Consider the following 15,250-nt stretch of genomic DNA (forward strand, 5'->3'; position numbering starts at 1 on the left):
TTCCAGAAATTAATAAAATCTTTAGAAAATCATATCTTTTAATCCGTAACTCGGATTAAAATATTTTCAACATGAAAGTTGCTCAGAACGATGAGACGATTCCGGATACACAACCCATTCATCCGCCACACCCCCTAACCTATTGAACTCGCAACTTTCCCCCTCTGGCTCCTTTGCCCGAAAACGCGAAACACCGGGAATACTTTCCCGGATGTTTTCCCCCCTTCACCGGTACCACCTCATACCACGTTAGGGCACACCTAGCACCGCTCATTGTCACGTCACGCATCGTCGTGTTTATGTTTGCATTGTATTCATTCTTTCTTCCCCCCTCTTATCTCCGGTAGACTACGAGACCGACGCTGCTGCTGCCCAGTTCGACTACGGAGTTGACGACCCCTCTCTCTTGCCAGAGCAACCAGGAAAGCCCCACCTTTGATCACCAGATATCGCCTACTCTTCTCTATACTGCTTGCATTAGAGTAGTGTAGCATGTTACTGCTTTCAGTTAATCCTATACTGCTGCATAGCCTGTCCTTGCTACTACTGTTGTTACCTTTACCTACTATCCTACTGCTTAGTATAGGATGCTAGTGTTCCATCAGTGACCCTACACTCTTGTCCGTCTGCCATGCTATACTATTGGGCTGTGATCACTTCGGGAGGTGATCACGGGCATATACTATATACTTTACACTATTACATTACCTGTGGTACTGTTCGGAGATGGGGGCTGAAAGGACAGGTGGCTCCATCCCGGTAGAGGTGGGCCTGGGTTCCGACGGCCTCCGACTGTTACTTTGTGGCGGAGCGACAGGGCAGGTTGAGACCGCCTAGGAGAGAGGTGGGCCTGGCCCTGTTCGGCGTTCGCGGATACTTAACACGCTTAACGAGATCTTGGTATTTGATCTGAGTTGGCTACGAGCCTATACGCACTAACCATCTACGTGGGAGTAGTTATGGGTATCCCGACGTCGTGGTATCAGCCGAAGCCTTCTTGACGTCAGCGACTGAGTGGCGCGCGCCGGGTTGGACTGCGTTAACGCAACTTCCTTTGTAATGGAGGTTGCTAGGTCTGCTCACCGGCCGCGTACGCAACATGCAGGTGTGCTATGGGCGATGGGCCCAGACCCCTGTGCGCTTAGGTTTAGACCGGCGTGCTGGCCTCTCTGTTGAGCCTAGGTGGGGCTGCGACGTGTTAATCTTCCGCCGCCGGGCATGACCCAGGAAAGTGTGTCCGGCCAAATGGGATCAAGCGTGTTGGGTAAGTTGGTGCACCCCTGCAGGGAAGTTAATCTATTCGAATAGCTGTGATCTTCGGTAACAGGACGACTTGGAGTTGTACCTTGACCTTATGACAACTAGAACCGGATACTTAATAAAACACACCCTTCCAAGTTCCACAGACAACCCGGTGATCGCTTTTCCACAGGGCGACGAGGGGAGGATCGCCGTGTAGGATTATGCTACTGTGTTGCTACTGGAGATGCTACTTGGAGATGCTACTTGGAGATGCTACTTGGAGGACTTCAATCTACTCTCTTCTACATGCTGCAAGACGGAGGCTGCCAGAAGCGTAGTCTTCGACAGGATTAGCTATCCCCCTCTTATTCTGGCATTCTGCAGTTCAGTCCACTGATATGGCCCTTTACACATATACCCATGCATATGTAGTGTAGCTCCTTGCTTGCGAGTACTTTGGATGAGTACTCACGGTTGCTTTTCTCCCTCTTTTCCCCTTTCCCTTTTACCTGGTTGTCGCAACCAGACATTGGAGCCCAGGATCCAGATGCCACCTTCGGCTACGACGGCTACTACTCTGGAGGTGCCTACTACTACGTGCAGCCCGCTGACGACAGACAGGAGTAGTTAGGAGGATCCCAGGCAGGAGGCCTGCGCCTCTTTCGATCTGTATCCCAGTTTGTGCTAGCCTTCTTAAGGCAAACTTGTTTAACTTATGTCTGTACTCAGATATTGTTGCTTCCGCTGACTCGTCTATGATCGAGCACTTGTATTCGAGCCCTCAAGGCCCCTGGCTTGTATTATGATGCTTGTATGACTTTTTTTTATTTTTAGAGTTGTGTTGTGATATCTTCCCGTGAGTCCCTGATCTTGATCGTACACGTTTGCATGTATGATTAGTGTACGATTAAATCGGGGGCGTCACATTACAGTACCTTGAAGTGGTGATTTATTTTCTTATACTAACGGAGCTTACGAGTTTTCTGTTAAGTTTTGTGTTGTGAAGTTTTCAAGTTTTGGGTAAGGATTCGATGGACTATGGAATAAGGAGTGGCAAGAGCCTAAGCTTTGGGATGTCTGAGGCACCCCAAGGTAATATTCAAGGATATCCAAGAGCCTAAGCTTGGGGATGCCCCGGAAGGCATCCCCTCTTTCGTCTTCATTCATCGGTAACTTTACTTGGGGCTATATTTTTATTTACCACATGATATGTGTTTTGCTTGGAGCGTCATTTTATTTTATTTAGTTTCGCTTGCTGTTTGAAGAAAATACCAAGATCTGAAATTATTAAATGTTAGAGAGTCTTCACATAGTTGCATAATTATTCGACTACTCATTGATCTTCACTTATATCTTCCGGAGTAGTTTGTTGTTGCTCTAGTGCTTCACTTATATCTTTTTAGAGCACGGTGGTGGTATTATAGAAATAGATGAACTCTCATGCTTCACTTATATCATTTTGAGAGTTTTAAATAGCATGGTAATATGCTTAAATAATCCTAATATGCTAGGCATCCAAGAATAGTAAAAACTTTCATATAGAGTATTGAATACTAAGAGAAGTCTGATGATTGATGATTGTTTTGAGATATGGAGGTAATAATATCAAAGTCGTGCTAGTTGAGTAGTTGTGAATTTGAGACATTCTTGTGTTGAAGTTTGCAAGTCCCGTAGCATGCACGTATGGTAAACATTATGTAACAAATTTGAAACATGAGGTGTTATTTGATTGTCCTCCTTATGAGTGGCGGTCGGGGACGAGCGATGGTCTTTTCCTACCAACTTATCCCCCTAGGAGCATGCGTGTAGTGCCGAGGTTTTTGATGACTTGTAGATTTTTGCAATAAGTATGTGAGTTCTTTATGACTAATGTTGAGTCCATGGATTATACGCACTCTCACCCTCCATCCTTGCTAGCCTCTTCGGTACCGTGCATTTCCGTTTCTCACATTGAGAGTTGGCGCAAACTTCGCCGGTGCATCCAAACCCCATGATATGATATGCTGTTTCACACATAAACCTCCTTATATCTTCCTCAAAACAGCCACCGTACCTACCTATTATGGCATTTCCATAGGCATTCCGAGATATATTACCATGCAACTTTCCATCATTCCGTTCATCATGACACATTCATCATTGTCATATTGCTTAGCATGATCATGTTGTTGACATAGTTTTTGTGGCAAAGCCACCATTCATAATTCTTTCATACATGTCACTCTTGATTCATTGCATATCCCGGTACACCGCCGGAGGCATTCATATAGAGTCATCTTTGTTCTAGTATCAAGTTGTAATCATTGAGTTGTAAATAAATAGAAGTGTGATGATCATCATTATTAGAGCATTGTCCCAAGTGAAGAATAAAAAAAGAGAAATGCCACAAAAAAGAGAAGGCCCAAAAAAATAGAAAGTCCATAAAAAAGAGAAGGCCCAAAAAATGAGAGAAAAAGAGAGAAGGGACAATGTTACTATCCTTTTACCACACTTGTGCTTCAAAGTAGCGCCATGATCTTCATAGTAGAGAGTCTCTCATGTTATCACTTTCATATACTAGTGGGAATTTTTCATTATAGAACTTGGCTTGTATATTCCAACAATGGGCCTCCTCAAGTGCCCTAGGTCTTCGTGAGCAAGCAAGTTGGATGCACACCCACTAGTTTCTTTTGTTGAGCTTTCATACATTTATAGCTCTAGTGCATCCGTTGCATGGCAATCCCTACTCCTTGCATTAACATCAATCGGTGGGCATCTCCATAGCCCATTGATTAGCCTCGTTGATGTGAGACTTTCTCCTTTTTGTCTTCTCCACATAACCCCCCTCATTATTTCTATTCCACCCATAGTGCTATATCCATGGCTCGCGCTCATGTATTGCATGAAAGTTTATAGGTTTGAGATTACTAAAATATGAAACAATTGCTTGGCTTGTCATCGGGGTTGTGCATGATGAGAGCATTCTTGTGTGACGAAAATGAAACATGACTAAACTATATGATTTTGTAGGGATGAACTTTCTTTGGCCATGTTATTTTGAGAAGACATAATTGCTTAGTTAGTATGCTTGAAGTATTATCATTTTTATGTCAATATGAACTTTTGTCTTCAATTTTTCGGATCTGAATATTCATACCACAATTAAGAAGAATCACATTGAAATTATGCCAAGTAGCACTCCGCATCAAAAATTCTACTTTTATCATTTACCTACTCGAGGACGAGCAGGAATTAAGCTTGGGGATGTTGATACGTCTCCAACGTATCTATAATTTTTGATTGCTCCATGCTATATTATTACTGTTTTGAATGTTTATGGGCTTTATTATACACTTTTATATCATTTTTTGGGACTAACCTATTAACCCAGAGCGCAGTGCCAGTTTCTGTTTTTACCCTGTTTTAGGGTTTCGAAGAAAAGGAAAACCAAACGGAGTCCAATTGACCTGAAACTTCACGAAACTCATTTTTGGAAGGAAAGAAGCCCAGAAAACCTAGAGTGCGCGTCGGGGGATCTGCGAGGAGGTTACGAGGCAGGGGGTGCGCCCACCCCCCCTGGGCGCGCCCTCCACCCTCGTGAGCCCCTCGTGGCCCCCCTGACATACTTCTTCCACCTATATATCTCCATATACCCTAAAAACATCCGTGGACACAATAGATCGGGAGTTCCACCGCCAGAAGCCTCTGTAGCCACCAAAAACCAATCTAGACCCGTTTCGGCACCCTGCCGGAGGGGGAATCCTTCTCAAGTGGCCATCTGCATCATCCCGGTGCTCTCCATGACGAGGAGGGAGTAGTTCTCCCTCGGGGCTGAGGGTATGTACTAGTAGCTATGTGTTTGATCTCTCTCTCTCTCGTGTGCTTGAGGTGATACGATCTTGATGTATCGCGAGCTATGCTATTATATTTGGATCCTATGATGTTTCTTCCCCCCTCTACTCTCTTGTAATGGATTGAGTTTCCCCTTTCAAGTTCTCTTATCGGATTGAGTCTTTAAAGATTTGAGAACACCTTATGTATGTCTTTCCGTGCGTATCTGTGGTGACAATGGGATACCACGTGATTCACTTGATGTATGTTCTGGTGATCAACTTGTGGGTTCCGCCCATGAACCTATGCATAGGGGTTGGCACACATTTTCGTCGTGATTCTCCAGTAGAAACTTTGGGGCACTCTTTGAGGTTCTATGTGCTGGTTGAATAGATGAATCTGAGATTGTGTGACGCATATCGTATAATCATACCCACGGATACTTGAGGTGACATTGGAGTATCTAGGTGACATTAGGGTTTTGGTTGATTTGTGTCTTAAGGTGTTATTCTAGTACAAACTCCAGGGCTGTTTGTGACACTTATAGGAATAGCCAAACGGATTGATTGGAAAGAATAACTTTGAGGTGGTTTCGTACCCTACCATAATCTCTTCGTTCGTTCTCCGCTATTAGTGAGTTTGGAGTGACTCTTTGTTACATGCTGAGGGATAGTTATGTGATCCAATTATGCTAGTATTGTTGAGAGGACTTGCACTAGTGAAAGTATGAACCTTGGGCCTTGTTTCCTATCATTGCAATACCATTTACGCTCACTTTTATCATTAGTTACCTTGCTATTTTTATATTTTCAGATTACAAAAACCATTATCTACTATCCATATACCACTTGTATCACCATCTCTTCCCCGAACTAGTGCACCTATACAATTTACCATTGTATTGGGTGTGTTGGGGACACAAGAGACTCTCTGTTATTTGGTTGCAGGGTTGCTTGAGAGAGACCATCTTCATCCTATGCCTCCTACGGATTGATAAACCTTAGGTCATCCACTTGAGGGAAATTTGCTACTGTCCTACAAACCTCTGCACTTGGAGGCCCAACAACGTCTACAAGAAGAAGGTTGTGTAGTAGACATCAGTTATAAGAAAGAAAATATGGCCACGTATGTGTACATACGGGCGGGGTCTCGCACGCCTACTCGCGCATACGTACGGCCAGGGCTCGTGTACATGGCTGGGTCAGAACGGAGAAACAGCGTCGTCGTGTTCATGGGGAGGCAACGGAATGCGTCGTGTTCATCGGGAGGCAACAGAATGCGTCGTGTTCATCAGGAGGCAACGGAATGCATGGGAGCCAACCGGCTAGGTCGGAATGGAATGTGTGGTCGTGTTCATCGGGAGGGCTTGGACGGAACAGGCGATGGAAACGAGGCCTGGCGTACCGCAAAATGGAGGAAACGGCCTTTTGTTCGACAGGCCACGTTCGAAACGGGATCCTATTCACCGGGAGGGGTCTGGCGTACTGCAAAACAGAGGAAACGGACCTCCTATGGTCGAAACGGGGGTCCTGTTGATCGGGAGGGGTGTGGCATACTGCAAAACGAAGGAAACAGACTTGTGTTGGAGCGCTACAGTCAAAACGGGGGTCCTGTTCATCGGGAGGGGTGTGGTGTACCGCAAAACGGGACTCCACGGGATACTGTTCATCTCCATCGTCGACCTCCTCCAGCCTCCATAGGCTACCGTCGACCTCCTCCAGCCTCCATGGGCTCCTGTTCATCCAGCCTCCACCACGCGCTACTCCATCGGCTATTGTTCAACCACCCCTCCACGGGCACCCCTCCACCGTCTACTGTTCATCCAGCCCTCCACACCACGGGGTCCTGTTCAACCACCCCTCCACGGGCACCCCTCCATTGTCTACTGTTCATCCAGCCCTCCACCACACCACGGGGTCCTGTTCATCCAGAGGCAATGCCACCGCTCACTGTTCATCCAACCCCCCCCCCCCCCGCAATACTCACTATTCATCCAATCGATCGGCTTCAGTTAGCAGCAGTAGCGAAGGAATCGCTCGATCGGGTTTAGTTAACAGCCATGGATCGATCGCTTGGGTTCAGTAACGTGTAGCCTACAGTGCAATCGCTCGGGCTCAGTTAGAGCCCAACGCCTCGCTCGGGTTCAGTTAGAGCCAACGCCTCGCACACAAGCGCGTACGTGTACAAGAGAAACGCGCATCGCTCGGCCCCCGGCCTCCCACCGTAACCGGGTACTCCTCAAAATTTCCCTCCCCCTCGCTTCTACCACGGTTTTTTCCGTCATGGACGGCCCAAATAATGTCATGCAACTACGTCTCTGGCCCACCCAGGACGAAAAGCCCATTTTCTGTCATGATTTTTTGTCAAAGAAGTAGGAGCCCACCACATCTATGATGATACCGGGTTTTGTCACAATTATCGTCATAGAAGTGTCATATGTATAACAGAAAAAAAATTGTTCGGCCCAAAATGTCACAGATGTGTCTTTTTTTTGTAGTGTTACTACCATGTTCCCGAGGCCCAACATTATGTTGTCATCAGAAGTGCTTCCTGGAACAATCCTCGAGGCCAACAAATTCCTAGGGACAATATGCCTCACCTGAAGATCTATCTTCTTACTTATCAGCTGCAACCCAGGCAAGATGAACTCGTTTGCTATTGTGACCCTAACATTTTATTTGAAACATATATCTATCAAGAAGACCCAAAAAATGTAGACAAATAGGAGCATGAGAAGCAACACACATCTTTCTGTTGGGCAGCCTCACATGACTGACAGTTAATATGCATATCAGAATGTAGAACTCCCAAAAGTGCATTATTTAGAAATCACAACACTCCTCAAAAAAATACCACAACACGTTAGATCATCTATGGTTTGTATAAACCCTCAAAACTTAGATGCATGTATAACCAGGCCAAAATACAAATACCATGAATGGTTGCCCGGAACTCACCATGCCCACGCTAGTCCTCCTAGCCATCTCATGCATTCTACTGCTGCTAGTGCGTAGCATAACACGAACCAGAAAACCTCCCGTGCACCACCTCCCACCGTCCCCGTGGGGTCTCCCGATCGTCGGCACCTTCCACCAGCCCGGTGTGCTCCCGCACAATGCCCTGCACGCGCTCGCCGCGGTGCACAGGCCCATCATGCTGCTCCGCCTCAACCCCTTGCCCACCCTGGTCGTCTCGTCCACAAACGTGGCGCGTGAGGTGCTGCAGCTACAGGACCACGCCTTCGCCAACCGGCCCGCGCTCGCCATCCCGCGGCGGCTCCTCTACGGCTGCACAGACATCGCCTTCGCTTCCCACGGCACCTACTGGCGCGGTACGTGTGTGCAAGATCGTCGTGCCCCACCTGCTGAGCCCCGCCAGGGTGCGCGCCTACCGCGGCGTGTGCGAGGAGGTGGTCGAGCTTGTCCAGAAGGTGGAGGAGCAGGCACATGAAGGCAGTGCCATGGTGCGGTCGAGCGATCTCCTAAGTGGCTTCTCCAAGGACGTGAACGGGCGAATCGTGCTCGGGCCATTTGATTCATGTTGTGTATGGAAAGTATTATTTGGAAAGGATAATATTGTTTGAAAAAAATGCCATCATTTAATATTTGATTCTTGATGTGTATGGAAAGTATTATTTGGAAGGATAATATTGTTTGGAAAGGATGCCATCGATTAATAGTGTTTGGCCTTTGTGGGGTTTATTTTGGGATTGTCTCGGTTAATAAAAAATTAAAAATCGGTGAAGTGGAATGGGATCGAGGGGTGGCCTCTTGTTCGATGGGAGGGGGAGGGTACGAGCGAACGAAACGACGTACGGACTGAGACATTAGGAGTAGAGATATGTTTGATTCCCTGCAATAGTTTTGCGATATAAAGATGGTGATATTAGAGTCATGCTAGTGGGTAGTTGTGGATTGTAGAAATACTTGTGTTGAAGTTTGTGATTCCCGTAGCATGCACGTATGGTGAACCGTTATGTAACGAAGTTAGAGCATGAGGTATTTATTGATTGACTTCCTTATGAGTGGCAGTCGGGGACGAGCGATGGTCTTTTCCTACCAATCTATCCCCCTAGGAGCATGCGTACTTTGTTTCGATGACGAATAGATTTTTTCAATAAGTATGTGAGTTCTTTATGACTAATGTTGAGTCCATGGATTATGCGCACTCTCATCCTTCATCATTGCTAGCCTCTTCAGTATCGTGCATTGCCCTTTCTCACCTTGAGAGTCGGTGCAAACTTCGCCGGTGCATCCAAACCCCGTGATATGATACGCTCTATCACACATAAGCCTCCCTATATCTTCCTCAAAATAGCCACCATACCTACCTATCATGGCATTTTCATAGCCATTTTGAGATATATTGCCATGCAACTTCCATCATCTTCATATACATGACTTGAGCATCATTGTCATATTGCTTTGCATGATTGTAAGATAGCTAGCATGATGTTTTCATGGCTTGTCCGTTTTTTTGATGTCATTGCTACGCTAGATCATTGCACATGCCGGTACATTGCCGAAGGCATCCATATAGAGTCATATCTTTGTTCTAGTATCGAGTTGTAATATTGAGTTGTAAGTAAATAAAAGTGTGATGATCATCATTATTAAAACATTGTCCCATGTGAGGCTATCAAAATAAAAGAGGCCAAAGAAGGCCAAATAAAAAAGAGAGGCCAAAGAAGCCCACCCAAAAAAACAAAAAAACAAAAAAATGAGAGAGAAGGGGCAATGTTACTATCCTTTTACCACACTTGTGCTTTAGAGTAGCACCATGTTCTTCATATAGAGAGTCTCTTGAGTTATCACTTTCATATACTAGTGGGAATTTTCATCATAGAACTTGGCTTGTATATTCCAATGATGGGCTTCCTCAAATGCCCGAGGTCTTCATGAGCAAGCAAGTTGGATGCACACCCACTTAGTTTCCAGTTTGAGCTTTCATACACTTATAGCTCTTAGTGCATCTATTGCATGGCAATCCCTACTCCTCGCATTGACATCAATTGATGGGCATCTCCATAGCCTGTTGATTAGCCACGTTGATGTGAAACTTTCTCTCTTTTTGTCTTCTTCACACAACCTCCATCATCATATTCTATTCCACCTATAGTGATATATCCATGGCTCACGCTCATGTATTGTGTGAAAGTTGAAAAGGTTTGAGAACATCAAAAGTATGAAACAATTGCTTGGCTTGTCATCGAGGTTGTGCATGATTTGAATATTTTGTGTGGTGAAGATGGAGCATAGCCAGACCATATGATTTTGTAGGGATAACTTTCTTTGCCATGTTATTTTGAAAAGACATGATTGCTTTATTAGTATGCTTGAAGTATTATTGTCTTAATGTCAAATGATAGACTATTGCTTTGAATCACACGTGTCTTAATATTCATGCCATGATTAGATTACATGATCAAGATTATGCTAGGTAGCATTCCACATCAAAAATTATGTTTTTTATCATTTACCTACTCAAGGACGAGCAGGAATTAAGCTTGGGGATGCTGATACGTCTCCATCGTATCTATAATTTTTGATTGTTCCATGCCAATATTATACAACTTTCATATACTTCTGGCAACTTTTTATACTATTTTTGGGACTAACATATTGATCCAGTGCCCGGTGCCAGTTCCTGTTTGTTGCTTGTTTTTTTGTTTCACAGAAAATCCATATCAAACGGAGTCCAAACGGGATAAAAACTGTCGGAGATTTTTTTTGGAATATATGTGATTTTTGGGAAGAAGAATCAACGCGAGACGATGCGCGAGGGGGCCACGAGGCAGGGGGCGCGCCCCAGGAGATCAGGTGCGCCCTGGGCCCTCGTGTCCACCCCGTAAGGCGATAGGTTCCCTTCTTTCGCCGCAATAAAGCCAATATTCGGATAGAAATCATGTTAAAATTTCAGCCCAATCGGAGTTATGGATCTCCGGGAATATAAGAAACGGTGAAAGGCCAGAATCAGGAATGCAGAAACAGAGAGAGACAGAGAGACAGATCCAATCTCGGAGGGGCTCTCGCCCCTCTGCCTCCATGGAGGCCATGGACCAGAGGGAAAACCCTTCTCCCATCTAGGGAGAAGGTCAAGGAAGAAGAATAAGAAGGGGGCCCTCTCCCCCTCTTTTCGGTGGCGTCGAAACACCATTGGGGCCATCATCGTCACCGCAATCTACACCAACACCTCTGTCATCTTCACCAACATCGTCATCACCTTTCCCCATCTATCTACAGTGATCCACTCTCCCGCAACCCTCTACAGCATGATCGTAACATTGCTTTGCACCCTCTACTTGAACATGATGCTTTATGCTTCATATTATTATCCAATGATGTGTTGCCATCCTATGATGTCTGAGTAGATTTTTGTTGTCCTATCGGTACTTGGTGATTGCTATGGTTGATTTAATTTGCTTGTGGTTATGTTGTTGTCCTTTGGTGCCCATCATATGAGCGCGCGCGTGGATCACACCATAGGGTAAGTTGTATGTTGATATGACTATGTATTGGAGGACAAGAGTGGGAGAACTTCAACCTAGCATAGAAATTGATGCATACGGGATGGAAGGGGGACCAATATATCTTAATGCTATGGTTGGGTTTTACCTTAATGAACATTATTAGTTCCAGATGCTTGCTAATAGTTCCAATCATAAGTTCATAGAATTCCAAGTCAGGGATGACATGCTAGCAGTGGCCTCTCCCACATAAAACTTGCTATCGGTCTAGTAAAGTAGTCAATTGCTTAGGGACAATTTCGCAACTCCTACCACCACTTTTACACACTCGCTATACTAACTTTATTGCTTCTTTACCTAAAACAGCCCCTAGCTTTTATTTACGTGCTCTTTATATTCTTGCAAACCTATCCCGTTACACCTACAAAGTACTTCTAGTTTCATACTTGTTCTAGGTAAAGCGAACATTAAGCGTGCGTAGAGTTGTATCGGTGGTCGATAGAACTTGAGGGAATATTTGTTATACCTTTAGCTCCTCGTTAGGTTCAACACTCTTACTTCTCGAAATAGGCTACAGTTGATCCCCTATACTTGTGGGTTATCACCGTCGTGCTGACGGAACTCGTCTACTACCTCGATGTCTTGCTAGATCAAGAAGGTGAGGGACGTTGTAACATCCCAAATTTTCAATTTGGAATGTTATACACTAGATCATCATGCATATCATATTTTCATGCATTTTGGTTGATCCTAGAAATTTCACGCAACTCAAGGACCCACGGAGAGAGTTGGAGATTTCGTTATTTTCATATTTGAGAGTTTTCTCGAATTTGAAAAGAGGATCATTTGATTTATTTATTTCATCTTCAATTATTTTTCCAATATCAAAATATAAGAGAGGGAATAATATGACTTTCCCAAAATTGAGGAAAAATGAAGATTCAATAAATAGATCAAATTTTGTTTTCCGGTTTTGTTTGCATTTTATTTGGATAGGGAAAATGCGCGTTTTCGAAAATTGCATTTTAGGCCCGGAGAAAAGTTCATTTTGTTCGGCTCATTTTTAGGAGTCCGAGAAAATTTACTTTAGAATTTTTGGAGCTCGGTTAGATTTTATTTTCTGTGTTTTTCTGCGCTCGGAACTATTTTAAAAAAAAGGGAACTCCCGCAGGCCAGCCGGGCCAAAGGCCCAGCCAGCCGGTTAGCCCCTCCCCTTTCCTTGTTTCTTTTTCTTTTGCTTTCCTATTCCTACTCTATTTCTTGTCCCCTACCCCAAGTAACCCCCTCCCCTCACCAATATAAATACCCCAACACCCCCCCCCTCTAAACACATCAAATCAAAGCCCCAAATCCCAAGCCCTCCACCGCACCCCACCCCGCGCCCCTCACCCGCCGCCGCCGCCTTACATCACCGCCGCCGCCGCGCCGCCGCACCTTGCCCACGCCGCCGCCCCACGCCGCCGCCCACGCCACGCCGCCGGAGCCCCTCGCTGGAGGTTGCCCCGCGTCTCTTTTCCTCGGATCGTTTTCTTCTAATTGTTCCGATTCTTTTCTTCTCTTCCGATTCGTTTTCTTTCCGGTTCTTTTCTAAACCGATCCGGTTTCTAGATCGGTTTTTCGTTTCGGTCTTTTTCTCCGAAAAACCCTAGATCGGTTTTCGTTCTTCGTTCGGACCGTTCGTCTCAACGAACGTGATCACCGATTATTCCCCGGTTAACGACGCCCGTTCGTTTAACCGTTCACATCTTTCTTTTCGTCGGATTTATTCCGCGTTCTTTCCGATCGCGATCTCAGATCCGATCTTCGTTCTAGTCTTTCTTCTCGCTCGTTTATCGGAATCAGGTGATTCAAGCGCCCGGAGTTTTGTTTCGAAACCGTCGTTCCGTCTAATCAACTTAAACAAGTTTTTGCCACGGTAAAATTTGACCTAGTTTCAACTTGCTAGAACCGAGTTGTTTTCTTTCGCCGTTTGTTTTTCCGTTGTCTGTTCGGTTCTTTCTTTCTTTGCAACCGGAGTTCTTAATTTGAACTTTCTGGTTCGTTCTCTCGTTCGAGTTTTACCTGTGCATTAGATGAGTACTTATTGTATGCTTGTTCTTTGTCTGTGATAGATCACCCGGATTGCGCCGCTTGTTACTTCGAAACCCTAGGTCTCGCGGATCATTAGCAAGGCAAGTAACACTTTGATCATACCTTTTCTACAACCCAGTTTTATTGCATTAGATCAATCCTCACACATTGCATGATTAGGATCTAATTAAATTGTGGGATGGGAAGTAGATGAGGTAGTACCTATTACCTGTATTATTATGAAACCTTTGGGAGTTACTTCTACGTTTGCTATTTATGCCATGCTATGCTAGTAGACGTGGATTGGGTGAGTGATATCCATGACAGATGTGAGATATTTAATTAATGGTTTATCTAAGGTGGCAACCTAACACACATCTGGGTGGATTGAGGCACCTGATGTCTATCAGGACTTGCCTGTTTTTTTTCGGACCGCCACCCAGGCTCAAAGGGATCATAAGATCTTTCATGCTAGAAACTTCCGTGTGCAGCCACAAGCCATTATGGGCTCTGGCATAGTTGACTAAGTCGTGCGAACTCTTACGGGGTGGACTAGCAGATGTAGGGGTTATAGGTGGTACAGTCTACCCCACATGTAAGGTGCTAGCGCTTCTGAAAGACTGTGTCTCGGTCATCCGTCTTCTCAAACACCCTGTAGTGCGAGAAACCAAACGAAGGCGATCGAGTCTTGTGGGGAAAAGTGTGCAAACCTCTGCAGAGTGTACAAACTAATCATGATTAGCCGTGTCCCCGGTTATGGACATCTTGAGTATCTAGTACTTGAATATCTTTGTGAATCTCATCATGTTACTTCTAATTAATGTTGTTGGGTTTTAATTATTTTAATTGGGATTGAGAATGATGTCAACCATTCTCAATGTTTCACAACCACCATGATAGTTAAATAAACTTATTCCTTTGCAGTAGGGAAAAACTGGCTTTACGCAAAACTGTAACCATAGAGCTTTCCACCAGCCATATATGCATGTAGTATAGCTGTTTCATTCCATTACTCTCTATGTGTTACATTGCCAGCATATTCCATGTGCTGACCCGTTTTCGGGCTGCAACTTCTCATGTTGCAGACTTTTCAGACAACGAGTAAGGTGCTTTTAGGTCGTGGTTCTATACTCAGTGATGCCGCTGGAGTTGATGGACCCATTTACCTTCCAAGTCTTCCGCTGTTAACGTCACTAGATGGCCTTAAGCCATATTTATTGTAATAAGTTCTCTTTGAGACAACGATGTAATAAGTGTGTGATTGCCACTCTACTATAAATCCTTCGATGTACTGTGTGGTGTCAGCATTACTGATCCAGGGATGACACCTGAGCACAGAGCACTTGATCCATTCGGGTTGGGTCGCTACAGAGAATGGTATCAGAGCACACGCTGACTGTAGGACACGACCACTAAGTTAAAGCCATAGAACACCATTCTCTTCTCATTTTCTAATTCCTCATCTTTTCTACCCATTTAGGATGACGCACGCGAAGATTAAGTACGCTCAACCGGATGAAGGCACACCATTTGTATTTCACCTGAAAGAAGTCACCAAGTACCTGAACATTGGATTACCAAGCTTCACGGGAACCTTCAACGCCACTCTGCCTGAAGAGGAGCGCTAGAAGATTCAAGCTCGCGTTTCGGGAAGAACATTCG

General features: G+C 45.0%; 1 pseudogene; it reads left to right on the forward strand.

Moving 5' to 3' along the window:
- Positions 1 to 8,205: 8,205 nt before the first annotated feature.
- Positions 8,206 to 8,635, forward strand: LOC123056798 (cytochrome P450 71A1-like; annotated as a pseudogene).
- The last annotated feature ends 6,615 nt before the right edge of the window (positions 8,636 to 15,250 follow it).

This window comes from Triticum aestivum, chromosome 3A (genome assembly GCF_018294505.1).
Source record: "Triticum aestivum cultivar Chinese Spring chromosome 3A, IWGSC CS RefSeq v2.1, whole genome shotgun sequence".
NCBI classification, from domain to species: Eukaryota; Viridiplantae; Streptophyta; class Magnoliopsida; order Poales; family Poaceae; genus Triticum; species Triticum aestivum.